At 40.9% G+C, this 26,284-nt stretch overlaps 1 protein-coding gene across 4 annotated transcripts in view; it reads right to left on the reverse strand.

The window, feature by feature from the left end:
- Window positions 1-26,284, reverse strand: part of NSD3 (nuclear receptor binding SET domain protein 3) — a gene marked incomplete at its 3' end in the record, with an annotated part of 129,422 nt that overhangs the window by 97,750 nt on the left and 5,388 nt on the right. For 3 of the 4 annotated variants that reach the window (XM_081960729.1, XM_081960727.1, XM_081960730.1), the window contains exon 1: window positions 12,173-12,614. The exons of the other annotated variant lie outside the window; for it this stretch is intronic. Of the gene's footprint in view, window positions 1-12,172; window positions 12,615-26,284 lie in introns of those variants that run through there. 4 annotated transcript variants of the gene reach the window in all.

Raw genomic sequence — 26,284 nt, forward strand, 5'->3', positions numbered from 1 at the left:
TGGAGACAGATTCCTTTTGGGTCCAACACACTTGGCCAATGAAGAACTATTCCATTCTATTCTATTCTTATTCCTATTCTGTTCTATACTATTCTATATTCCATATTCTATTCCATTCCATTCCAATTCCATATTCTATCCTATTCTCTATTCTACTCTCTATTCTATTCCATTCCATATTCCTTTCCATATTCCATTCTGTATTCTATTTAATTCCATTCCATTCTATATTCTATTCTATTATCTTTTTGTTCTGTATTCTCTATTCTATTCCATTCTACTCTATTTGTTCTGAATTCTCTATTCTATTCTCTATTCTATTCTGTATTTTCTATTATATTCTCCATTCCATATCCCATTCAATTCCATTCTATATTCCATTCCATATTATATCCTATCCTACCCTACCCTACCGTACCCTACCCTACCCTATATTCTATTTTCTCTATTTGTTCTGTAGTCTCTATTCTATTCTGTATTCTCTATTCTATTCTGTATTTTCTATTCTATTCTGTATTTTCTATTATATTCTCCATTCCATATCCCATTCAATTCCATTCTATATTCCATTCCATATCCTATCCTATCCTACCCTACCGTACCCTATATTCTATTTTCTCTATTTGTTCTGTAGTCTCTATTATATTCTCCATTCCATTCCATTCCACTCTAGACTTTCCCTTGTAATGGAAAACTGTGATCTTAGGGATGAAACGCTTGCCAACTTTGGTTTAAGGCATATTCCAGATAAACAGTTTCGACTTTTGGATGCCACTTTTAGAATAACTAAAAAAGGGGGCTGAAAACAAACAACCCCCCTCCCTGAAATTAACAGACAAAGAATGCTAACCGCCTTCTGCAGCTTTTAATCTCCTTGACACATGCACACTTCATTGCTTAAAGAAGCAGAACACGACAGATGCCCAGAGTTTTCTTTTTGGTAGCGCATTTTCTAAACGTTCAGTAAAATGACAACGTACTTCTGCTTTACTCTTTCGATAACTGGAATGCATAAGGGAGTTATGTCAATATGTGAGGAAACGAAAGACCGGCATCAGCAAAAACAGCAGTCATAAGGGAAATTTTGAGTAAGTTTGCTTTCACCCTAGGTTTTTCTCTGTGTTTATTAACTTTCAGGCCCAAAACAACCTTACGCATTTTTCAGGGTGGATTTGATTTAAATCAAGTCAATGAGTAAAAATGCTTGATTCAAATCATAATTTTTAAAGAGCAACTGTCACCTCTGTCCGTGGTCAGAGGAGGAGCAGCGGCTCCTCCTCTCACCTGCTGTTGACTCACAGACAGTCCCAATATTGCAGAATATACAGCCTCACGCCACATAACTAAGCTCCATTTCATGCTGAATAAACTAATGTATCTTAAATAGAAAACCATCTTTAGATAGATTTTTACTGGAAAATCATTTTGTTAAAATAAATTTAATAAAAATTTTAAAAATCCAATTTAAATAATAATAATCCAATTTAAATAATAATAATCCAATTTAAATTTTAAAAATCCAATTTAATTTTTTTAAATCATTGTTTTTTTAAAAAAAATAGTTTTCTACTTTTCTATTTAAGATACTTCAATAATTTAGTTTATTCAACATGAAATGGAGTGGTCAGAATTTGAGGGTGACACTGTACAGCTAAAACACTGAATCCAAGTCCCAACAACTTAAATGAAGGGTCAGGATAGTCATATGAAGTATCCCAAATTCTTTGCAGCTCTTCCTGAACTCTTTCACGGGTGAAAATCTGGAGGCTGAAATCCGGAACTGAACTTCATCAGAGCTCCCGAAATCACCACTCACTGAAGTGGAACAAAATAAAAGACTGTTATCCCTCCCTCCAAAAGATTGCATCAATACATCTGCTATCCGTCCCTCTAATTCTGTTCCTGCATTCAGGAGTTCAATGCATTTTGGTCTTCCACACATATATATTTCATACGTATAATTATCCCGACCATTTCATTAATTAAGCAGCACACGTTCTTTGAATTTTGCCATCACTTGAGATCATCATGTGCTACCTCAGTAAAGTGAAATTACAAGAAACAAACCAAATTTACCTCTTCTTAAGTTATATCCGAGCTAGTCTTTTCCCCCTCCTGTTCAATCAGGTTCAATTCTTGGAGACGGAACAAGTCCCTGCAGTTTCTTAGCAAGGTTTTTCAGAAGTGGTTTGCCATTGTCTCCTACTTAGGGCTGAAAGAAAGCGACTGGCCCAAGATCACCCAGCTGTTATTGTGTCTAAGGCAAGTACTCATGGCCTTCTGGTTTCTAGCCTGATGCTTTAGCCACTACACCAAACTATTCTCCAGAAGCTAACAATTATCCGCAGCAACCAACTTAAGAAGGCCAAGCTGTGCCCTAAAGTATGTGGGAACTGAAACTGGATCTCCAAAACCATCTACTATATCAGGGGTGTCAAACTTAAGGTTCAGGGACCGGATGTGGACTGCGGGGTGCTTAGATCTGGAACCCGCAAAGGAGCGACGAGCGGTGCCTCTGCCAGCGAAAATGGAGCTCTGTTTTTGCTGGCAGAGAGCTAGCAAAACAAACTAAAAACAAAACAAAAGGAGAAATGTTTCCCATTTTGCATTTGAGCATCCAAGGAGGGACAGGAAATGCGAAAGGGAAAGAGGAACAATGAAGAAAAAGAAGGGAAGATGGGCAAGGAGGGAAAGATAAGGAAAGAGGAGAAGGAAGAAGAAGAATGAAGAGGGAAGGGAAGGAAGGAAGATTATAATGAGAGTGAGGGAGGGTCTCAGGGAAGTACTTCCTTATCACTTGGCCACCACAGGTGCCCAACACAAGTCCTGTGTCACACCCACCATGGCCACGCCCCCCCCCGACCCTCTGAGATCAAACACAACCCTGATGTGGCCCTCAATGAAATTGAGTTTGACACCCCTGGACTATATGCAAATTATTCTTTTAGCAAATGGCACCCCTTTATACTCCTGTTCTGACAACACGACCTGGTCATTTCTATACATCTTTTCTTTCTGCACCAATTCATTTAACTTCCATTTTTACCAAGAATTGGGGGAAATAACAGAACAGATGATGCAATGAGAACATGTTGGCAGAAGAAAATTACTCCAGGTAAATGTGCTCATTAGATGTTAGGAGGCAATTATGGCAGGGAAGTTTTCATCCTTCTTCAGTAACGTCCAGCAAACAATATACCAAATGATGCATAAGCTTCTAAGGTCTCACCGATGGGTTGATGTTGGTGGACTACCAGAAGCATTCATTTTTCCAGAAAAAACAATTGCTACCAACCTGCCTTCCATTGAGGACCTGTACACTGCATGAGTCAAAAAGAGGACTGTGAAAATATTTACAGACCCCCTCACATCCTGGGCATCAATAGTTTCAACTCCTCAAAATAATGCTATTCGGCACTGCACACCAAGACAACTAGACACGAGGATAGTTTTTCCCCAAACACCATCACTCTGCTAAACAAATAATTCCCTCAACACTGTCAAACTATTCACTAAGGCTGCATTACTATTAGTCTTCTCATCGTTCCTATCACCCATCTCCTCCCACTTATGACTGCAGGACTTTAACGGTTGCTTGTATCCTTATGATTTATATTGATATTGTTTCCTGATTGCTTATTTGCACTCTATGACTATCATTAAGTGTTGTACCTTATGACTCTCGACGAATGCATCTTGTCTTTTTATGTCCATTGAGAGCTTATGCACCAAGGGTAAATTCCTTGTGTCCAATCACACTTGGCCAATAAAGAATTTTATTCTATTCTGTTCTATTCTATTCGCTATTTATTCACCAAGTACTAATGTCAGACTCCTTCCTTTTATTCCTTTCATTATCCATTATCTGTAAAAAAAGCAAAAAAAAAAAAAGCAAAAAGCCTGAAGACATTTGTGACATGCTCAAAATGCTATAAAAAGCAATCATTGCATTTCTGTTTTTCCCCCCACAATTTTACTCACGTGCCAGAATTCATTACCAGAGTGGTTCATACCAGAAAATTAATATTCTACGAGATGACCAACAGAAAGCAAATTATGATGCACTCAACGTATAGTTCTCATTGGAACTGCATCTATGTGGAGGGAAGTATGTAGTGGAGTACCCTGAGGCTCTGTTTTAGGCCCAGTTCTCTTCAACATCTTCATCAATGATTTGGATGAGGGAATAAATGGGGAACTCATCAAATTTGCAGATGACACCAAGCTGGCAGGAATAGCCAACACTCCAGAAGATAGGCCAAAGATACAGAAGGATCTTGACAAACTTGAACATTGGGCACTATCTAATAAAATGAAATTCAAAAACGAAATGCACAGGTACAGTATAGGTGGTACCTTGCTCAATAGTAAAAACTGTGAGAGGGATCTTGGAGTCCTAGTGGACAACCATTTAAATATGAACCAGCAGTGTGCAACAGCTGCCAAAAAAGCCAACACAGTTTAGGCTACGTAAACAGAGGGATAGAATCAAGATCACATGAAGTGTTAATACCACTTTATAATGCCTTGGTAAGGCCACACTTGGAATACGGCATTCAGTTTTGGTCGCCACGATGTAGAAAAGATGTGGAGACTCTAGAAAGAGTGCAGAGAAGAACAACAAAGATGATTAGGGGACTGGAGGCTAAAACATATGAAGAATGGTTGCAGGAACTGGGTATGTCTAGTTTAAAGAAAAGAAGGACTCGGGGAGACACGATAGCAGTGTTTCAATATCTCAGGGGTTGCCACAAAGAAGAGGGAATCAAGAAGCAATGGGTGGAAACTAATCAAGGAGAGAAGCAACTTAGAACTGAGGAGAAATTTCCTGACAGTTAGAACAATTAACCAGTGGAACAGAAGTTGCCTCCAGAAGTTGTGAATGCCCCAACACTGAAAGTCTTTAAGAAGATGTTGGATAGCCATTTGTCAGAAATGGTGTAGGGTTTCCTGCCTAAGCAGGGGGTTGGACTAGAAGACCTCCAAGGTCCCTTCCAACTGTGCTATTTTATTGTATTGTATTATCTCCAAGGTCCCTTCCAAATCTGTTATTCTGTGCTGTTCTATCTTCATTTCTAGACAAAAAAAAAAAAACCTCATGTTTACTTTGATTGGAGGAATATCAGTAACAAAATAAGATGATGAATTTTTAATCCTGTAACTACATCCCACTATGTAGCCAAACATTAAGTATGTTTACTTTCCTTGCTATCTTAACTCTTCTATAAACAGTGTGGTTCGGAAAGTGCTTATGTTGTAGTGCGGCCTTCGTTCTAACAACAACATGCTTCAAGTAAAGTACAACAACAGTATCAAAACAATACTTATCATCTAATGTAAACTGTGCTTGGAGAAGCAATACAGATGTGGGAATGGAAAGAAATGGCCCCTGAGCCTCAGAAAGGCGGAAGAGGGAGGAGTTTCTTATCTTTACCCATTTACCTTTGGTGAAATGGGTGCTTTGCTAGGCTGCCTATAATATAATTCTGTATCTATAGATTGAAGTCAGCCTCTGCCCTCTTCACAGCTTCCGGAGGAAGGTCTGTGGGTTTTTTGTTGTTGTTGTAACAGGCCGAATACAGCAGACATTTTGTGGTGACATTTTCTCAGGTTTCCACATTTGCCTTCAAGGCCAAAAAGATCAGGCAGCCCAGATGTTCTCTGCGAGGCAGCCAGGAGCACGTAGGGAGAGCTGGGTTGGATGAAGCCAAAGGTGCAGCTAGCTCAGGATTTTTCTCCACAGGGAAGAGAACTTTCCCAAGGCTGCAAACCATCCGGCAATTACTTGGAGGATTACTGTTACTGAGATGGAAGATAACAAGGAGCAATCTTTGTGGCGTTCATTTAAAAATTCTGTTTTTAACACCAGTAAATAAAGGGATGTTGTTGGGTTGGATCGATGCCAGGAAAATTGCTTCATTTTTTAAAAAAGAAACGGTGATATTACAGTGCAGAACAGTTCTAGCTATACCAGGGGTTAGCAACCAGTGGCTCCGGAGCCGCATGTGGTTCTTTCATCTCTCTGCTGTGGCTCCCTGTCGCCAGTCCGCACCACAATTTTGAGAGGAGCTTCCGGTTAGGGGAGGGGGGAAATAGGGCGCACCAAGAGAAGACTCTATGGCAAGGGGCCGGATTTCCAGTCAATTCGACAATTGATAGGGCTTTCGGTTAGGACAGGTAGAGGAAAAAGGATGCCCGGGCTAGGAGAAGACTCTATGGTGGGGGAACCAGACTTCTGGTCGGCAGAGGAAAAGGGACACCGCGCTAGGAGGAGACTCTATGGTGGGGGAACAGACTTCTGGTCGGCAGAGGAAAAGGGACACCGCGCTAGGAGGAGACTCTATGATGGGGGAACCGGACTTCCGATTGGCTCCAGAATTGAACAGGGGGCTTACGGTTATGATCTTTGTGGCTCTTTGAGTGTTTAAGGTTGGTGACCCCTGAGCTATACTTCTTCTTCTTAACTGAATGTGAGGGTGCATACAATAGAGAGGCACATGTGTCCACTACCACTCTTATAATTTTTTTTCCTGGCAAACACTTTTTTTTTTAAAATTCGGAGGCCTTCAAAACAATTTGTGGACTATTAACTTAGAGATCTGTACAACATAGGAACTTTCACCCTTCCCACTCAATTTATGCATTTGGTAATTAAAGCCTTCCTTTGCCCATATTTGCACAAATAAGGCAATCCCGTCCCAGATGCAATATTAAAAGTGCATAAACTTTCTCTGGCTAATTTCCAGGCTTGACCATTGAGCGGTAAGTTGAAGGCAGTGTAAATATGGAATCTGATGTAGTTCATTTTCAATTATTTCTGTATTAGTCATGATTACTCCCACCTATTTATGTCCATGTTCTGTTACTTAAATAATAAAATTCAGTGGGAACACAGAATGATAGGGGGAGACTACATCCTAAGATTTGGGGAAACCTCACCTGGGCCTGGATCTCCAAAATTTGCACACCTGTTTTAAGACTGGTTTTTTTGGGATTCTCTTTTGAACTGCTAGGTTGGCAGGAGTTGGGACAAGTAACGGGAGCTCACTCTGTTATGCGATGCTAGGGATTCGAACCGCTGAACTGCCAACCTTTCCGATTGACAAGCTGAGTGTCTTAGCCACTGAGTCACCGCGTCTCTAATACAAAGGCCCATATGGCATAGCAATTTGAGAATCTCTCTCTCTCTCTCTCCTGTTGCTTTTGCCCATCCTATAAAAACAAGACTACAAATCTCATCAATTAAGCAATGTCATTTGATGGGACATAGGAAATGTGTCTTCTTCGTCATGGCAATTGGTCTCTGGGACCCTTCTGAGATTTGGATGACTCTGATATCCTGCTGTTGTACCTTGGGCATTTGGCTCTTTCCTTAGACTTGATTCTAGGGTAGGAGGGGAGTTCCATTTGTGAGGGTTTTTACAGGTTTTTAGTGGCTTTCCCCCTCTCCCACTAGAAGGACCATTCCTCTTTTCTGTTCTATTTGATATTTGTAAGTTTGGCTTTATTTCTGTACTTGGCCTAGACTAATTGAGAAGATAGGCAACCTTGTGAATGTGAAATATAAATAGGAGGGAAGGAAAGAAAGAAAGATCAGGTGATTTATTAAGTTTTGATTATTCCATTGCTGCCTATGTAGCCTTTTATAATTTTCACAATGTTACTCATATACAGTAGGACGAGAACTAATAACATATAGATAGCAATAATCAGCAACAGCTATGGGAGGAGATCTTACGGCTGAGCATTCAATAAGAAGCAACAGTGTTTAAATTCTGTTGAATTTAATGGCATCCCCTTCCACATGTGCCTTGCCACATCATAACCCCACTTGCACATAACACAACCTGGATTCTAACTACTTTTCTCATATACATGCATTTATTCTTCCTTCAACAAAGCCTAGGCAAATTTCCTCTTATCAGACTAAAATATGTAAATAAAAACTTAGCATGCACACATCTGAGACTGCTTTGCTATTGGCTTTTAAAATATCAGAAAGCGCTTATTTCTCAAACTGATTTTAGCCTTTGGAAGCCAAATGCAAAATAGTATACAATCTCACTGGGCTGATATTTCTTGCTCCAACACCACAATCTGTTCATGTTTCATCTTTTCCAATCATGCAGAAATCTAGATAGTGTTTGCCTTGAACTGTAGAACTGTAACTCCAGCTTTTTACCATCATACAATGTGATGAGTCATTTCCAGCTTTACATACATGTAGCACTAAAGTCGCAACAAATAATTAATTTTGGGGAGAAAAGGCATTACTATTCCTGAAAAGCATTTTTGCTATATAAATTCCCCTTTTCTCAGCTTATATTTATTATGTTCATTAGCATTCATTCTGTCACAGAAACCAACTATTATCGCTGTGAGCTGTTCAGGCACACCTTCTGTCATCCACTGATCATCTTTTACTATGACCCACTTAAAAGAAAAATAGAAACCAGAAAGAACGGCTCCATTGCTAGACACGCTGCTGAGCCCAACATGAGGATGTTCTGAAATATTAATGAAATACTACTATGATAACTACATCCTTGAATCAATCAACAACAATAAATTATATTTTATCAGCTGATAAGTTTTTAAAAGGCAAAAACAGAACCACTGGGAAGCCTCCGAATAAGTACATTAAAAAGGGACAATTGTGTGTGTGTGTGTGTGTGGTGTGTGTGTGTGTGTGTTCAAAAACCGAACAACACAGGATCAAACAATATAAAGTACATCCAAACCTACTAATAGATTGTGCCTTATTTACAAGATATTCACACATAATGCTCCAATTGTCCAAACATCATATTAATACAGGAGAAACAGAATTAGCATATCTAAGATAGTAAAGATATATTCAGTATATGGAGAGCTTTTCCCAACTGCACTAGGAAACGGAAAAATACTTTCAAACATTATACAAATATACCTACTTCTCACTAATTAGATACATGAAGAGCAATTTGTCTCACATCTCAGTTGTCTGATGTACAGGAAATGCAAACAACACCACTTGCCCAATTCAGTGATGATCAAAATAGATTAAAATGATCATTATCAACATAAAACAGACAAGGAGATATATCTATAGACACGCCTCAGAGAAAATCCTTGCCAGTATTAAATTTAAAACATAAATAAGTTTTAGCTAGCTGTACACAACAAACAAATGTGCCTTTTGTCACTAGCTGTGGGGAATGAAATTTCCTTGTTTACTTAGAGAAATTGTAGAAGACATTTCGGTTCCTTTTGCCATGTATGAGAGAGGCAGCCCTTCTACCTATTTCTGCTTAATTCTTCATGAAAATGGAGAGAGGGGGAAAAAAAGAAAAGAAAATCAGAATAACCCTGCTGCAGATTTGCACTGAAAAGGGTTAATTTCTGCACCGCAGTCTCTGGCAGTCCTGGCTGCAGAAAAGAAGAGAAGGAAGAAAGATGTCGCTTCCCCGGTTTATTTATGATAAATCTAAAACAGTGTAATGGTAAGCAGGGAGTAAGGATCCCGGGGAAAGAACTGAACCCCATTTGTTAACCCAAAACAGGGCTAGTTTCTTTTGGAAGGCAGGCTGGGGGGGTGGAGTAGGGAAGAGATTTACACTGCAGTATCTGGCAGCAAACATGGCTGCCTCTGCCCCTTTAAATCTAAGTGGCCCTCCTCTTCCTCCTCCATCACACAAAACTATTATCTGGTCTCTCCACAATTATCCTTCTGCCCTTTTCCGAGAGAGCCAGAGATGCTCCCCCCTACCCCGAAGAGAATATTTCAAATTCTAAGCTCAACAACCCCCCCCCCCCCCGAGATGTTTGTGCATATTGATATCTGTAGAACACTGCAAGCACACATACACAAAAGGCTGTTTCATTACCAGGTCAGCCTAAGACTTCCCAACTCCAAGAATGTCGCTGTCTCATGACTCTTCTTCATGCCTTCCCACGCAAAATGTCACGCAAGAGCAATTAACACCGGGCTATGTAATCCATTCAAAATCCACAGTTCAGACCTCACACCGCTTCAGCACAGATTCTCTCTCTCTCTCTCTCTGCTCTCACACACACTTCTTCTATGATGGTTACCAATGTACAGATCACACATCACAGATTCCTTCCTAATGTCACTCATTCCACTACACACACACACACACACACACTTTTCCATAAGCAATCTCTTTCATTCCTTAAACTATCAGGGTTGAAGTTTAAAATAGAGAAACCATTTTAAATGATTTCAGCAGCCCTGCTTTGAATCAAGTTCATATGCTGACTATAACCTTCCACTGCTAATTGATCCAAATCTGATGGCTCACTTGATTTTCTGATAAGAAGTCTTCAGAGGCTGGGTGGTTCTCTCAGGAAAGATTCTTAGTAGTAGATTGGAGTAGGTGACTGCTACAGTGACTTCCATCAGAATGATCAATGGAGCCGGTGCTTTCCTTCAGAATTCTTAGCCATTTCACTTAATCTTACCCTGCATATCCTCTTCAGAGTCTGAAAAAGTTTGATGCCCATTTCTGCACATTAATCTCTTCCTCTTTATTATGTCTCATTTCACTATCATATCACTAATTCTCTAACAGACAGACAGACAGAAATAGATATATATTCCCTATTCCTCTTCCCACCACAACTTAACCAGGCATTAGCAGGGATTGAGCTGTAGTGGAGTAGTTTAACATTTAACATTTAAAATACCTGAATATTGTAAATTGCTTATTACAGGCGAGTGCTTTTGCTCACCAGCAGCCAAACACACCAATAACTCTGCTTCTCAAAATCTTTCTCAAAAAGCCATCCTTCCACCATAACCACCCAGCTCGCCTTTCTCCCAAATTAATCCTTCAGGATGTGGAGTTGGATTACGTCCTCTTCACATTCTAGCACACAAACTATTCTTCTGGTCATAATAGGGGCTGTAATTTAATGCATCTGAAAGGCAGCAGGTTGGAGGAGGCTGAACTCAAGAAACCCAACTCCAAATTTAAAATCATAATTGATTTCAGGTAATCTACCCTTTCATCCAGCACCCCGGCCCGAATGTAATACATTATTGGGTCATCTGTCATGCTTGTGTGTTACCCTGCCTCTAAAAAGCTCAAAATATCATAGCTCTCTTTCTTTCCATCTAATTTTTACACCGTTGCCAAGAAGATAGATTTAGACAAGCTGACATTGCTAGATAAACAAGAATATGGGAGCTGATGTTTCCCAGGACTCTTGATTTCACACCACCCCGTCCATTACCAAATGTTACTTACTTATTAGGCATTGTTGACATAAATGGATACTTTGAAACACTGTGATTTGCACCAGACAAATTTCTTGTGTGTCCCATCACACTTGGCCAATAATATTCTATTCTATTTTATTTCTATTCTATTCCATCTCCTATTCTATTCTATCTCCTATCCTATCCTATCCTATTCTAATGGATACACACTGAAACATTGTATAAATGCAATATAAACACACCACTTATAAATGGCACCTGTAACATAGGACACTTATACAGAGTAGCAAGTTGCACAAGCTGCCTCCTTTTCAGCAACCAAGTTGTTATTATTATTATTATTATTTTGTTGCTGTTGAAAAGAAAAGGAAAAGAGGCCAATGCAAGGGGGGGGGGGGAGAAAGGGGAGAAAAAGCCCACTTTTCCAAGCCTGGCATCCCTTCCAGATCTGCAATTTCAAAAATCCCAAGAGAAACTTATTATATCCAAAGACAAACCCGGGATTTTTTTTCTTCCAAACTAAGCACTCGTCCAGCAAATTGAAACAAGAAGCAATGGGGGGAAACTAATCAAGGAGAGAAGCAACTTAGAACTTAAGGAGAAATTTCCTGACAGTTAGAACAATTAATCAGTGGAACCACTTGCCTCCAGAAGTTGTAAATGCTCCAACAGTGGAAGTTTTTAAGAAGATGTTGGATAGCCATTTGTCTGAAGTGGTGTAGGGTTTCCTGCCTAGGCAAGGGGGTTGGACTAGAAGACCTCCAAGGTCCCTTGCAACTCTATTATTCTAATTCTATTCTATTCACTTGCAAAGAGGGCTAGTTGAGGACTAGCAACTTGAGCTGTATTGTTAGCAGCGCCTGCCTGGTTAGGCAGGGTTCTGAGCCCGCCCCCTCCTCCCCAAGCTCCGCCCCCTCCCCCTCCCTCCCTCCCTCCCTCCCTCCTCACCTTCAGTCAGTTCCATTCTAACTCCCCCCGTCGTATCGGACCGCTCGCCGCCGAGAGACAAACCGCAGGAGTCGCGCCGGGGAAGCCCCCAGCCAGGCCGGCCCGGGAGGGGCCGAGCCCCGCGATAGGCCGCGTTCGATCCCCGGCCTCAATTTCTGAGAGCTTCCCGCTTCTCCGTCTTCGGTTCCCGCCTCTTTTTTTTTTCCTTTTCCTCCCTTCCGCCCCCCCTCCCCCCAACGCCGCTTCCCCTCCGGGTCGCCGCCGTCCCCGGGCGGCCGAGGGAGCCGCAGGGCTTCGAGAGAGCGAGAGAGAGAGCCGCCGAGGGCGCGGGAAGGGGGGCGGCACCGAGTCGGGGGGAAAGGAAGGGGGCGCTGGCGCTCCGCTCGTCCTCGGCGTCCCGGTCTTCGGCCCTGCTCGTTCCCGCTCCCTCCGCCTCCTCTCTTTCCCTTCACGCACACAAAAGCTCCACGCACAGGCGGCGCCGGGGAAAAAAGGCGCGCTCCCATTGGCCGGCGCGGAATTACGCGCCCCGGGGCTTCTTGGGAATTGTAGTTTATCTCCCCACCCGGATCTTGGGGCCTTGATCAAATGGGGGAGGGGGGGGTCTTCGCTGCTCGCTTGCTTGCGTCTTAGTGGCCAGTCATTGGGTGGGGGTGGGGTGGGGGGACTTGGCAGGCGGAAAGTAATTGGCTGGCAGGGCCGGGTTTATTTTATTTTAATTTAATTTACCTCTCCCAGATGCGGTGATGGTTATGATCAGAGTTGTACACACAAGCACCATCCAGTTTGCCCAGCATAAGGCAAGCCACTCAATGCATAAAACATTGTAGCTTTTTGAAAAAATGCATATAACTCCCCAAACGCTAAATTAGTAAATCAAAAATTTACTAGGAATGTATTACTATTATTCCTCTCTTCCTTCCTAGTATCTACGCTGCCCACTTATGACTGTAACCATGTTGCTTGTATCAATTTATATTTATTTGTTTCCTAGTACGATTTATTAGTAACCTTGACTAACACTAAGTGTTGTATCTTTTGATTCTTGATGAGTGTATTTTATTCTTTGTCCACTGAGAGCTTATGCATCAAAGACAAATTCCTTGTGTGTCCAATCACACTTGGCCAATAAAGGATTCTATTTTATTTCTATTCCTATTCCCATTTCTAGTCTATCCCTTCCCTTCCTTTCCTTTCATCTTATTATTGCAGGATTGCTTATCGGTCCTGCAGAGACTTGGGTCTCTTACCGTAGTAAAATTAAAAGTAAGTAACAGGAATGCCTTAGAGGGGCTGATTAGATACCAGTAGAATGTAGCATTTCTGGTGAAGGCAAGATGAAGGCAGTATGATTTTTGTGGACTGTCTATCACTCTACAATAAATCGCAGTTGTCCAACCTTTTGGCTTGCCTGGACTTCATTGAGTGAAGAGGGATTGTCTTGGGCCACATATCAAATATATACCCTGTTTTCCTGAAAATAAGCCCTCCCCAAAAAAATTGCAACACAGCAGCTATGAGGTGACCATGCTAGCTGCCTCCTGCACCTCAAAAATAATAAGACCTCCCCAAAAATAAGGCCAAGTCTTATTTTGGGGGTCAAAAGAAAATAAGACTGTCTTATTTTGGGGAAAACATGGCACTATAATTAATGTATATATTAAACTTCCTTTATTTAATATTTTTTATTAACGTGGGGCCACAAGACTAGGTGTCCAGGGTTTGCATGTGGCCTATATGCTTTGGGTTGGACAAACCTGTTTTAGATGGTTGGCTTGCCCTTGGAAAATTTGGGACTGCAAAATGATAAATAGCTTTGTTTTAACCGAGACAGCAACTGAATGCACAAATACCTCTGAAGAAGGTATAGAACGAGACCTTTAAGGAGATGTACACTCTTACTTTTGCTTTTGACTTTCTTTATTCCTGAATTCAATTTAATATTTCTGATCCTACACCACTTTTCTGAAAACAGATCTGCTCCTATGGACTCTGAGTAAATATGAGGTATCAAACAACTAAGAGCTCTGCGTGTTTCCAAACAGCACCCATTACATCTCAAAAGTATTTTGTGCTAGGGAAGGAGCAAATGAACAAGGAGAAACCACTTTTTGTGTCATTTTAGGGCAGTACAGAAATTGGATAGAAGGAAATTTTGGACATCACATGTGAATTTTGAAACATAGGGGTAAGTTATAGCAATATAGTTTCAGCTTAATTCTTGAGTAATTTAAATATGTTCCCTAAAAGAACAAATCAGGGAAATTTATAGCTTTTAAATATAACAACAACTAGTTGTAAATAATCAAGTATTGATTATTGCTTTCTGGGCTTTTGCGATTCACACTTTAGCAAAACCAATGCAATTTAAAGAGTGCTGTGCGGTCTTACTCCACTCTTCTTACAGCTAAGGTAAAGGTTCCCCTCGCACAAGTGTCATTCCCGACTCTAAGGGGTGGTGCTCATCTCTGTTTCAAAGCCGGAGAGCCAGCGCTGTCCGAAGACGTCTCTCTGGTTATGTGGCCGGCATGACTAAACGCCAAAGGGGCACGGAATGCTGTTACCTTCCCACCAAAGGTGGTCCCCATTTTTCTACTTGCATTTTTTATGTGCTTTCGAACTGTTAGGTTGGCAGAAGCTGGGACAAGCAACAGGAGCTCACTCAGTTACGCGGTACTAGCGATTTGAACCATCGAATTGCCAACCTTTTTAATCAACAAGCTTAGTGTCTTAGCCACCGAGCCACCGCGTCCCTTATTGATTCAATTCCTTCAAAGTTTTTTCAGAACAATCATTTTCCATATTTTGACTGATTCTACTGCCCTCCCTGCTCAACTTATTGCCCAACATATCTTGTTGAAAAGAGTGGCAATCAGGGTTTGAAAACAGAACTCCAGGGGAAGTCTGGCTAGAAGGATTACAGTGGAACAATTATTTGTAGTGGCTTAGAAGCTTGTTCTGGTGTCTACCTTGGCATGCATCCCCTTGACATGAATCAAGTTGCAGATTTCATCTAGATATGGAACTTAACAGTCCATGGGTCACCAACCTTTCGGACCTCAGGGACCACTAAATTCATAATTTTAAATCCCGCGGACCACTAATATGATCTGCCTATTGACTGGGTGGGCGGGCGTGGCTAGGTGGTCATGTGACTGAGTGGCCATGGACAACTCAATGTCACTCATGTTGAGGGACGCCTCGCCGGCCTCTACTCGCCATTTCTCGCCTGCCCACCCGGGCTCCTTAGGCCCCCAATAGGAAGCAGTTGTTGGAGTTAGGCAGCCGCCATGAGAAAGAGTTGGCAAAACAGCTCAGTTCAAATTGGATCTGACCGAGTAGGAGGCTCAGCAGAAGCACCTCACTGAGGACTATGAGCATAGGCTTTCCAAGCAGAGGGAAGACCTGCGGGAGTGCAAGGCCAGGTACCGGCACCTGGAGGCTCAGCGGGCTGAGATGGTCAGCCAGTTCCAGGCCACGATGCAGTCCCACTGGAACGAGGCTCTCTGGCTCTTCACCACCAGCGGCACTTCTCTCCAGCCTTCATCCAAAGCCCCTCACCAGGAGGCTGAAGCAGACCCCAAGTCAGAATTTCTGCCCCCCTCCAACCCTCACAAAAAGATCCCAAAGGGGGAGACTCTCTGCAGCAACACAAGCATTCTTTGCACGTATCCATCCCAGGGGCCGTAGTTTGAGGAGCCCTGATTTAGTGCAGTATAAAAAAATGCAAATAATTTTTCTGCGGACCACCAACATTTTCCCGCGGACCCCAGTTGGTGACTGCTGTAACACACCATCCTAAAACCTCATTTGTCCTGTCTGGTTCTGACTTGCAAATATTGATGGATGGTTTGAAAGCATCTTGCCTGTTTGTGGCCTTCCCTACTGAAAGCTGGCAATGGGAATAAAAGACAGGAAATTCAAGCAGGTGCCAACTTCAAATGTGTATCACTGTGCATGCATCTCTGAATGTAGGCAGCTCATTCATTGGGCAAAAATATTTAGCACGGCTCTCGTGGTTATTACTGACAGATTTTTTTTTTTTTTTACATATGGCATAGAAAAGAATAATGCTGTAATTTTTTCCCCATTCTGGAATCACTTTAAGAAGCTCTTTGTTATCAGCTATGAGATTTTACAAGGACATGTGAACTTAAACCAAGGAGAGATAAAATACAAAAAGAAAAAAAAATGGTTTTATAGTCGAGGTAAAGGCTGGAATGGAAGAAATATCAACAAAATCTGTTGCCTTCTCATAACATTAGGTTTTTTTTTAATATATTGTCTTTATTCTAACTTACTTAAAGCCCTGGACCCGAGAAATGCAAAACGAGCTGAACAAAACATTCGTGAGTAATGCTACATGCATATTATTTTAAAACAGAGATGCAAATGGCTGAAGGTATGAATCAGAGTTTTTAATCATTTCTTTTGTAAGTTAAAAAAAAAAAAAGCACCCGCCTACTGTAAAATAGAGAAGGACACAGATAGTCTTATCTGCTGACGTTCCATTTATAATAATAAATAATAATAATAAATTTAAATTTATTAGCCGCTCCCTTTCCAGACAGGACTCGGGGCGGCGTACAATGGAGTATAAAACATAAAACATGTATACAAACACATAAACCTACATATATACAGGACATAACATGCACGGAGGAGGTAACAAATTACATCACATTGGACAATTAAAAGTCACCATTAAAATACCCCAATTGTAAAAACACAATTTAAAATTTAAAAAATTTAAAAGAACTGTCAGGAGGAATAAGAAAAAATTTACGGTTGAGCCAGGCCAGATAATTGAAAGAGGTGGGTCTTCAACTGTACACGGAAGGAGCGGAGATCGGAAGTAGTCCTGATGTCACGGGGGAGGTCATTCCATAGGGCTGGGCCCATCACAGAGAAGGCTCTGCTCCTGGGTGTCGCCCCCCGACACTGTTTGGCGGACGGCACCCGAAGAAGTCCCTCTCTGTGTGAGCGGATTGGTCGTAGGGATGTATGGGGCAGGATGCGATCCTGCATGTAACTAGGTCCTGTGCCATGAAGCGCTTTAAAGATTTAATTTCCAACACATAGGGTACACATAACAATAAGACATAAAAAGATATCTTTCATTACAAATTAGTTGCATTCACTGCCTTTACATTGCCCCAAAGCAAGTATTAAAAAAATCTACTATTTGTCTCGGTTCCTGCTTTTACCTGCTGTGGCTTGACATTTGGACAAGATCAGTTTTGCCTGGAGAAATATACAGGAAATTATTTGCAATTCGGTTTAGCATAAGTAAGTGTTGGGGGGGATTCAAATCAGTTGCACCAGAGCCAAAAAAATAAAATAATAAAATAAAATACAAGCCAGAAACAGCAATAGTTCAGAAAATAAATAAATGTGATCTACTTTTGAAGGAGATGTGAAAGCAATCCTAATCAGCTAATGATGCAAAAGTAGCAGGAAGTGAAATAATTTTATCTGTTGTCAAAAAGTAGCTGAATGTGGATATTACGTTTCCCCCCATGCTTTCTACTGGTCAGCTACTAGGATATTTTTTATCTCTCTAAAATTTGTGGTGAAACCAAATTCTTCTGAGATGCATCTTGAAGCAGTACTTCTATTAAAATTAACTGTTTAATCTATGGAGAAGGAAGTTATGATGATCTGGGGGGAAAACTTTGCTTGATTTCTCCACTTTTTCGGAATTGTCAAAATGTTTTTGATGAGCAAATGGATGAACTAATTTGAAGGGGGGGAAATTGTGAAAACCGTTTCATTTTATGTTTGAGGAGTCAGTCTAATTGAATGTAAATTGAATTTAACTTCTCATTAAACCTGCATCAATTGCAGGAACATTTTCCAAGTGCATTTTTTTTTCTGGTTATATTTTCAAAATTAATTATATCACATACTACCTAATCTGGGACCTGTTGACTCCTTGTTTGAGAGATGCTTCCTTAACCAGATTTCTCAGTGCCTTTACAACAAGAGCAGAGCTTCTAAAGTATTTGAAAAGTTCTGAAAAATCCAGAGAGGTAGCTGTCTTGAAAGAAGCTCATGCTGAACTGTATAGCACAAACATCAAAAACTGACAACTGGAAATATTTTCATGCATATTTTACATTATTTCATTAAATGTTTTATGTTGTTTTATGAACAATTTCAGGTCCAAAAATGTTTCACTTAAAATTGGCCAAATTTCAATGACAGGTAGTCCTCGACTTAGAACAGTCCACTTAGTGTCCATTCAAAGTTACAACGGCACTGGAAAAAGTGACTTATGACTGCTTTTCACACTTACGACCGTTACAGCATCCCCACGGTCACATGATCAAAATTCCGCCGCTTCGCAACCGACTCATATTTATGACGGCCGCCGTATCCCAGAGTCATCTCATCCCCTTTTGCGACCTTCTGAGAAGCAAAATCAATGGCGAAGCCAGATTCAATTAATAACCGTGTTGCTAACTTAACCACTGAAGCGATTAAATTTAAAAACATTGGCAAAAAAGGTCCTAAAATGGAGCAAAACTCACTTAATAAATGCCTCACTTAGCAACATATATTTTGGGCTCAATTATGGTCGAAATTCGAGGACTATCTGTACACTGGAATCGTGGATCCCAGATTTTGGATGCATTCTGGAAGTTAGCCCATTTGAGATACCTTGGTTGAAAAAGTTTCATTCTAGGATTCCTTCTTTTGCAGTTTAGACGTTGCTGACAAAAGAGTTTTAAAAGCAGCATGTCGATGACACTATAAATGTGCTTGGACGAATGCAGGTGTGTGAATATATTCATCAGATTAATTTTATAGCGCAATTCGCTTTTCTTCCCAGATGACTAGGAAGCTCTTATTTAAAATGCGAATCATATTCAAATAGTATGTAAAATTTATATATGCATTATGTACAATATAAAATACGCTTTATGTAAAACATGAACAATCCAATAGTAACACATGCAGCAATGATGTATCCCATAGCTTTTAGAATGTTTATTTTAGGTACATACATATTAGTTTGTTAATGGTTTTCAGTGCCTGCACTGTGATCTTCAACACTTCAACTATGGTTAGAAAAATCTATCCCATTTGATTATTCTATTTTAAACCATCTTCTATCCTATCCTATCCTATCCTATCCTATCCTATCCTATCCTATCCTATCCTATCCTATCCTATCCTATCCTATCCTATCCTATTCTATCTATAAAAACGGCTCTGTGTGTGTGTGTGTGTGTGTGTGTGTGTGTTCCAGCATAACTCTGGAACGCTTCAAGCAATTTCAACCAAACGTGGTACACAGATGACTTACTCTCTGGAAACAAATACTGTGGAGTAAGACACCCCGAACACCCCTCGGGGTGTGTGTTCTGTTAAGATACAGTCTGTTGTGCCTTAAAATGACTTCTACTGTACTGCCGTAAAATGGCTTCTACTGTAAAGCGCAGTGGAGTTGCCACGTAACAGCTTCACAGTACTCCACAAGGGTAAGGGAGAAAATCCAACATTAGAAATTACATTTGGTCTGGACATTTCTTCCCTATAGATAAATATCCAGGCAACACCAGGTTATCAGCTAGTAATTAATAGAATTAAGCATGATAGAACTTCTATAGAAAATCCAGTTATCTCTGTGGAAATTGCTAACTTCCCCTATGATAACCAGAACAGGAAGACCGAATTGAAAGAGATCTTGGAGGTCTTCTAGTCCAACCCCCTGCTCAAGCAGGAGACCCCATACCAGTCCAGACAAGTGGCTATCCAATATCTTCTTAAAAGCCTCCATTTATGGAGCACCGGCAATGTTTGAAGGCAAGCTAGTTTAGTTTATTGGCTAGTTTAGAATAATTTCCAAAAAAAGGGCTGTAATTGCATTCCAGCACATCAGCTGTGATTTACAGATTCTGCCCTCCCCCTCAGATGCTTCAGTTCCCACTTATCAGAGGGAACAGAGAGGGACTTTAGAGAGATTTATGAATTCATAAAAATTAAAATGGTGAGCTTATAGTCTCCTTTGTATAAAGGTTAAACTAATAACAGTGATCCAGTTCAATGCGTTTCTCAGTTGAATGAAGAATTTACAATTATGCACTCCGAGCAATTTGTAAATACGCGTAGTCCTTGATTTATGATAGCTGAGCACAAATTTTCTGTTGTTAAGTGAGACATTTCTAAAAGTGAGTTTTGCCCCCTTTTACGACCTTTCTTGCCACAGTGGTTAAGTGAATCACTGCAGCTGGTAAATTATTACCCGGTTGTTAAGTGAATCTGGCTTCCCCATTGACTTCGCTTGTCAGAAGGTCGCAAAAGGAGATCACAGACCCTGGGGCACTGCAACCGTCATAAATATGAGTCAGTTGCCAAGCATCTGAATTTTGATCACATGACCACGGGGATGCTACAACGGTCGTAAGTGTGAAAACTGGTCATAAGTCCCTTTTTCAGTGCCGTCATAACTTTGAACGATCACTAAACAAATTGTCATAAGTCGAGGACCACCTGTATAGCATTTAGTAAGAATTAATAAAAGCCAAACCAACCATATTTGCGTAAGCCCTGCTGATCGTTTTTAAAATAGAATTTAACGGTCAGTCTGTTCTCCCTTCCTAGAATTTCAATTATCATTCTAAAAAAAGATACCAAGAAATGCACAATTCATACGTTTATCCCACTTCATATTTATGTGTAATCACCAGCCCATCAGCAAAAGGTAAAAAGCAAGTTAACTATAAGCCAAGGGGAAAAAAAAATTGAACAGTCATTGCCAGAAGGCATTTACTTATCAATTCATATGTCTTTAAATGGCATGACTGGTCAAAATGTATGATGAGATCACTGCTGCCTTTCAAATGAATATTAGCGATTCTTTAAAGTTTTCAATTCAAATGTTTCAATATTACATATTTTAAAAGTCAAAATAAAAACAAATGCAATGCATTGCACTAAGGTTTTTGCATATCATTATTAGCTTCTTCTATATATATACAAATGGCTCTGTGTGTGTGTGTGTGTGTGTGTGTGTGTGTGTGTTCAAGCATAACCCTGGAACGCTTCAAGCAATTTTAATGAAACATGCTACACAGATGACTTACTCTCTAGAAACAAAAACAGTGGGGGTAAAACACCCCTAGGGGTGTGTGTTCGGTTAAGATACAGCCTGTTGTGCCTTTAAATGACTTCTACCGTACTTCTGTAAAATGGATTCTACTGTACAGCACAGTGGTGTTGCCATGGTAACAGCTTCACAGAACTCCACGAAATTATGTTTGGTCCGCACATTTTTAACAACATTACGGATTTTCCTGTCTAATACAGAATTAGGATAAATAAATACCCGGGCAATGCCAGGTTATCAGCTAGTACTGTACTAAAAATCACTGTATGGTAGCTAATGAAAAAAAAAAATTCAGAAGAAAAATTAGTGTATGATTATAATTAATTACGGAGGATATATTATTAGCTAGGTGCACACATTTTCCTGAGCGATGTTTTCAGGGTACCAGAGTGGATTAGAGAGCTTGGGGAGGGGGGATTATTTCCACATTAGACAAGCTTTCAGTCAGCAGAAGTGTTTTAAGCTAGCATCAGATTCCTAGTAACAAGTTTCTCGGTTTCTCCGTTACAAATACCTCGCAACTGCAAACAGCCAACTTGGCTTTCTTTCATTTCGCATATTAGCGGAAGAGCATCAATTTCCCAAGCTTTGATGTGTACTACGTCATAGATGATATGAAAGGGTTTTCAGAGTGGGGAGGAGTTGATTTTAAAGATCTTAGCCACTGGTTGCTTGATTTTACATGGCAATCAGAATACAGAACACCACCAGTCAATGGATGGAAACTAATGGATGGAATGGAAGCAGTGGATGGAAACTAATCAAGGAGAGAAGTAGCCTGGAATTAAGGAGAAACCTCTTAAGAGTGAGGACAATCAGTGGAACAACTTGTTTTCAGAAGTTGTGGGTGCTTCTTCATGGGGTTTTTTAAAGAAGAGACTGGACAGTCATTCGATTGAAATGGTTTATAGGGTCTCCTGCTTGAGCAGGGGGCTGGACTAGAAGACCTCCAAGGTCCCTTCCAGCTCTATTTTAACCAGTCTGCATCTCCAGGAAACCTAGAGCAAAATTTTAGGCAAAAATGAAGTGTAAACAAAAAGGCAACCAAACAAACCAGATTTCTTCAAAATCCGTTTGTTCCAGGACCTTATTGGAAATTTCTTTCTGAACAGCACAATTTCAGATCGTAGAGAACTACTTCATGGATATCTAGTCAAATGTTGTTTTACAATATTGCTTCCTTTTTTGAACCCACTGTTGTTTATTTATTAAAAAGAAAAGGTTCCCCTCACACATATGTGCTAGTCGTTCCTGACTCTAGGGGGCAGTGCTCATCTCCGTTTCAAAGCCGAAGAGCCAGCGCTGTCCAAAGGCGTCTCTGTGGTCATGTGGCCGGCATGACTCACCACCTAAGGCGCACGGAACGCTGTTACCTTCCCACCAAAGGTGGGTCCTATTTTTCAACTTGCATTTTTACATGCTTTCAAATTGCTAGGTTGGCAGAAGCTGGGACAAGTAAGGGGCGCTCACTCCACTATGCGGTGCTAGGGATTCGAACTGCTGAAGTGCCGACCTTCTGGTCGACAAGCTCAGTGTCTTAGCTACTGAGCCACCAGGTTCCTTCTTGTTTATTTATTAGCCATATTTAAAAAGACATGTACACTTTTGGGGTACACTTACACGAAGTATTCTCCTAGAAATATTCAACCATAATCTAAAAATATGAAAAGACGTTTCCAGCAAAGGTGCTTAGAGCTCTTAAAAGGTCTGTAACCCTTTCCAAGATGGCAAAATAGAATAGAATAGAGTAGAATAGAAAATATAGAATAGAATAGAAATAGAACAGAACAGAAATAGAATAGAAATATAGAATAAAAATAAAAATAGGAATAGAATAGAATAAAATAATTTACTGGCCAAGTGTGATTGGACACACAAGGAATTTACCCTTGGTGCATAAGCTCTCAGTGTACATAAAAAGACAAGGTACATTCATCACGAATCATAAGGTACAGCAGTTAATGATAGTCATAGGGTACAAATAAGCAATCAGGAAACAATCAATATCAATATAAATTGTAAGGATACAAGCAGCAAAGTTACAGTCCTGCAGTCATAAGTGGGAGGAGATGGGTGAGAGGAACGATGAGGAGACTAATAGTAATGGTAATGCAGCCTTAGTGAATGGTTTGACAGTGTTGAGGGAATTATTTGTTTAGCAGAGTGATGGCATTTGGGAAAAAATGTCCTTGTGTCTAGTTGTCTTGGTGTGCCTTTGTCTTATTTTATATTTTATAGTTTTCTTATTTTATTCTCATCTCGATTCCTTGCCAATACATATTGAGGCAAATGTATGAATTTCCTTTCAAGATTCTATCCAGCTTTTATGTAACAAAGATAAAGTTAGTCCTCTTGACCTACGACCACAAGGGAGCCCAGAATTATGACAAATCTATTAAGTGGGTTTTGTCCCATTTTACGATTTCTCTTGCCGTGTTTATTAAGTGAATTACTGCAGTTGTCAAATCAGTAAGAGGTTGTTAAGTGAATCCCCATTGACTTTGCTTGTGAGAAGGTCGCAAAAAATGGCCATATGACGGACTACTGCAGGGGTGTCCAAACTTGGGAACTTTAAGACTTGTGGACTTCAACTCCCAGAATTCCCCAGCCAGCATGGCTGGCTGGGGAATTCTGGGAGTTGAAGTCCACAAGTCTTAAAATTCCCAAGTTTGGACACCTCTGGGCTACTGTCATACATATGAATCACTTGCCAAGAGTCCGAATTTTGATCACATAACCATGGGGATGCTACAATGGTCGTAAGAGTGAAAAATGGCCAGGAGTCACTTTTTTCAGTGCTGTTGTAACTTTGAATTGTCACTAATGAACTGTAGTACATCAAGGACTGTATAGTCACCACCGTGACATGTTCAATAAAGCAAAGTTACCGTATTTTTCGGAGTATAAGACGCACCCTTTCCCCCCCCTAAAAGAGTGTGGAAATGTTGTTGCGTCTTATACACCGAATACAGCCATATTTTGCCTCCTGAAATGGGCCGTTTTTTGCAAAAACAGGGGCTTTTTTGCCTTCCCTCAGACCCCAGCAGCCCTCTGCAGACTTCAGCAGGGCTGGGGCAAGGCAGAAACGGGGGCATTTTTGCCTTGCCCCAACCCTGCTGAAGCCTGCAGTGGGGCTCCTGGGGGCTGAGGAATACAGAAACTTTTTTTTTCTTACTTACCTTTTCGAAATCTTGGTGTGTCTTATACACCGGTGCGCCTTATAATCCGAAAAATACGGTAAATAAATATTGCATATGTGCGAGACATAATTTTCTAATTACTTATGCATGCACAATTTCACAGGCTCGGGTTTTGTGAATAGCATCCTACACTTCACTGATTTTTTAAAAAAAACACACACAAAAGGCACCACCGGAATATTTTTAAAAGGCTTCTTAAAGACATCATAGAGAGGAACGCATCTGCTGAGAAAAATGGCTATTGGACGCTGAAGGGACAGCTGTAAATTGTATGCATTAAACTACAGGAGGTCCTCACCCTACGACCATTCATCTAATGACGCTTTATAGCAGGGGTGTCCAAACTTGGGAACTTTAAGACTTGTGGACTTCAACTCCCAGAATTCCCCAGCCAGCCATGCTGGCTGGGGAATTCTGGGAGTTGAAGCCCACAAGTCTTAAAGTTCCCAAGTTTGGACACCCCTGCTTTATAGAAAGACTGAGTAACACTTTCACCAGAGGTGGTATTCAGACAGTTTGGACCGGTTCGCCTGAACCTGTAGTGGAAATCACGGGTGGGCCTGCCCACTTGCCCCACCTCTATGTGGTCCTATTTAGGCACATTTTTGAGGCTGGGCGCATGCATGGAAGGGGCATGCATGCATGCGAATTGAGCGGGCGTGCCCGGGACGAACCACTGGTAACAATATGTGAAACCTACCGCTTACTTTCACCTACATTTTTGCTTCACTCACAGCTCAACCATAACAGGGAAGGAGAGGGGTGGAATTTCAAGGGTAGGAGAATAGTATCCAAGCATCCGTTGGCTTCCATGAGACATTGTTGGCATCTCAAGGACACACCCCGAGTGGATGTCCCAGCATGGCTGGCTGTTTCCCATAACAAAATGAATAGACGTGATTGGTTGATGTATTGGATTGTGGGTGGCGGTAGCGAAATGGGGGAAATTAACTATGCTTGCTTTTGCGTGGGATAAACCCAGAGCTGGTTTCGCTTCTTCTGTGCCAGTGTGGTTTATTCAGTATAAAATTTTATACTCTTGGTAAAATAATGTCCCTTTTTCTGGATTCGCCAACTGGACAGTTGACACTTTGAAATTAAAGCAGTGCTGAAAAACCTGACTTATGACCAGTTCTGACACTACTGATCATTGTAAACCCCCTCCCCCCTTTACAGTCACCTGATCAAAGTTTGGATACTTGGCAAAGAGCATATTATTTTATGATGGTTAAAGCATCTCAGGGTCGTGTGAATTGTCACCGTCCCCATTGGCTTATGACAAGCAAAGGCACTGGGGGAAACGGGATTCACTTAATAACTGTGTGATTCATTTAAGAACCATAGCGACTCACTTAACAACCACGGCAAAAGAGGCAGTAAAATTAGTCTTTACTCACTGCCTTGTTTAGCAAAAGAAAAAAAAAGATTCCCAATTGTAGTGATAAATTGAGGTTTACCTGTAATGTCACTTAGAGCAGGGGTGTCCAAACTTGGGAACTTTAAGACTTGTGGACTTCAACTCCCAGAATTCCCCAGCCAGCATGGCTGGCTGGGGAATTCTGGGAGTTGAAGTCCACAAGTCTTAAAGTTCCCAAGTTTGGACACCCCTGACTTACAGCTTCTGACCTATATTTCCTGCACATTTACAGAATTCTTAAGTCAAGAAACTTAACCTTTTTTAGGGAAGCTACAGTAGTGGCTCAGTGGCTAAGACGCTGAGCTTGCCGATCAGAAGGTCAGCAGTCCAGCGGTTTGAATCCCTAGTGCCACATAATGGAGTGAGCTCCTGTTACTTGT

The sequence above is a fragment of the Natrix helvetica genome, assembly GCF_964273705.1.
Source record: "Natrix helvetica genome assembly, chromosome: 8".
Classification (NCBI taxonomy): Eukaryota; Metazoa; Chordata; class Lepidosauria; order Squamata; family Natricidae; genus Natrix; species Natrix helvetica.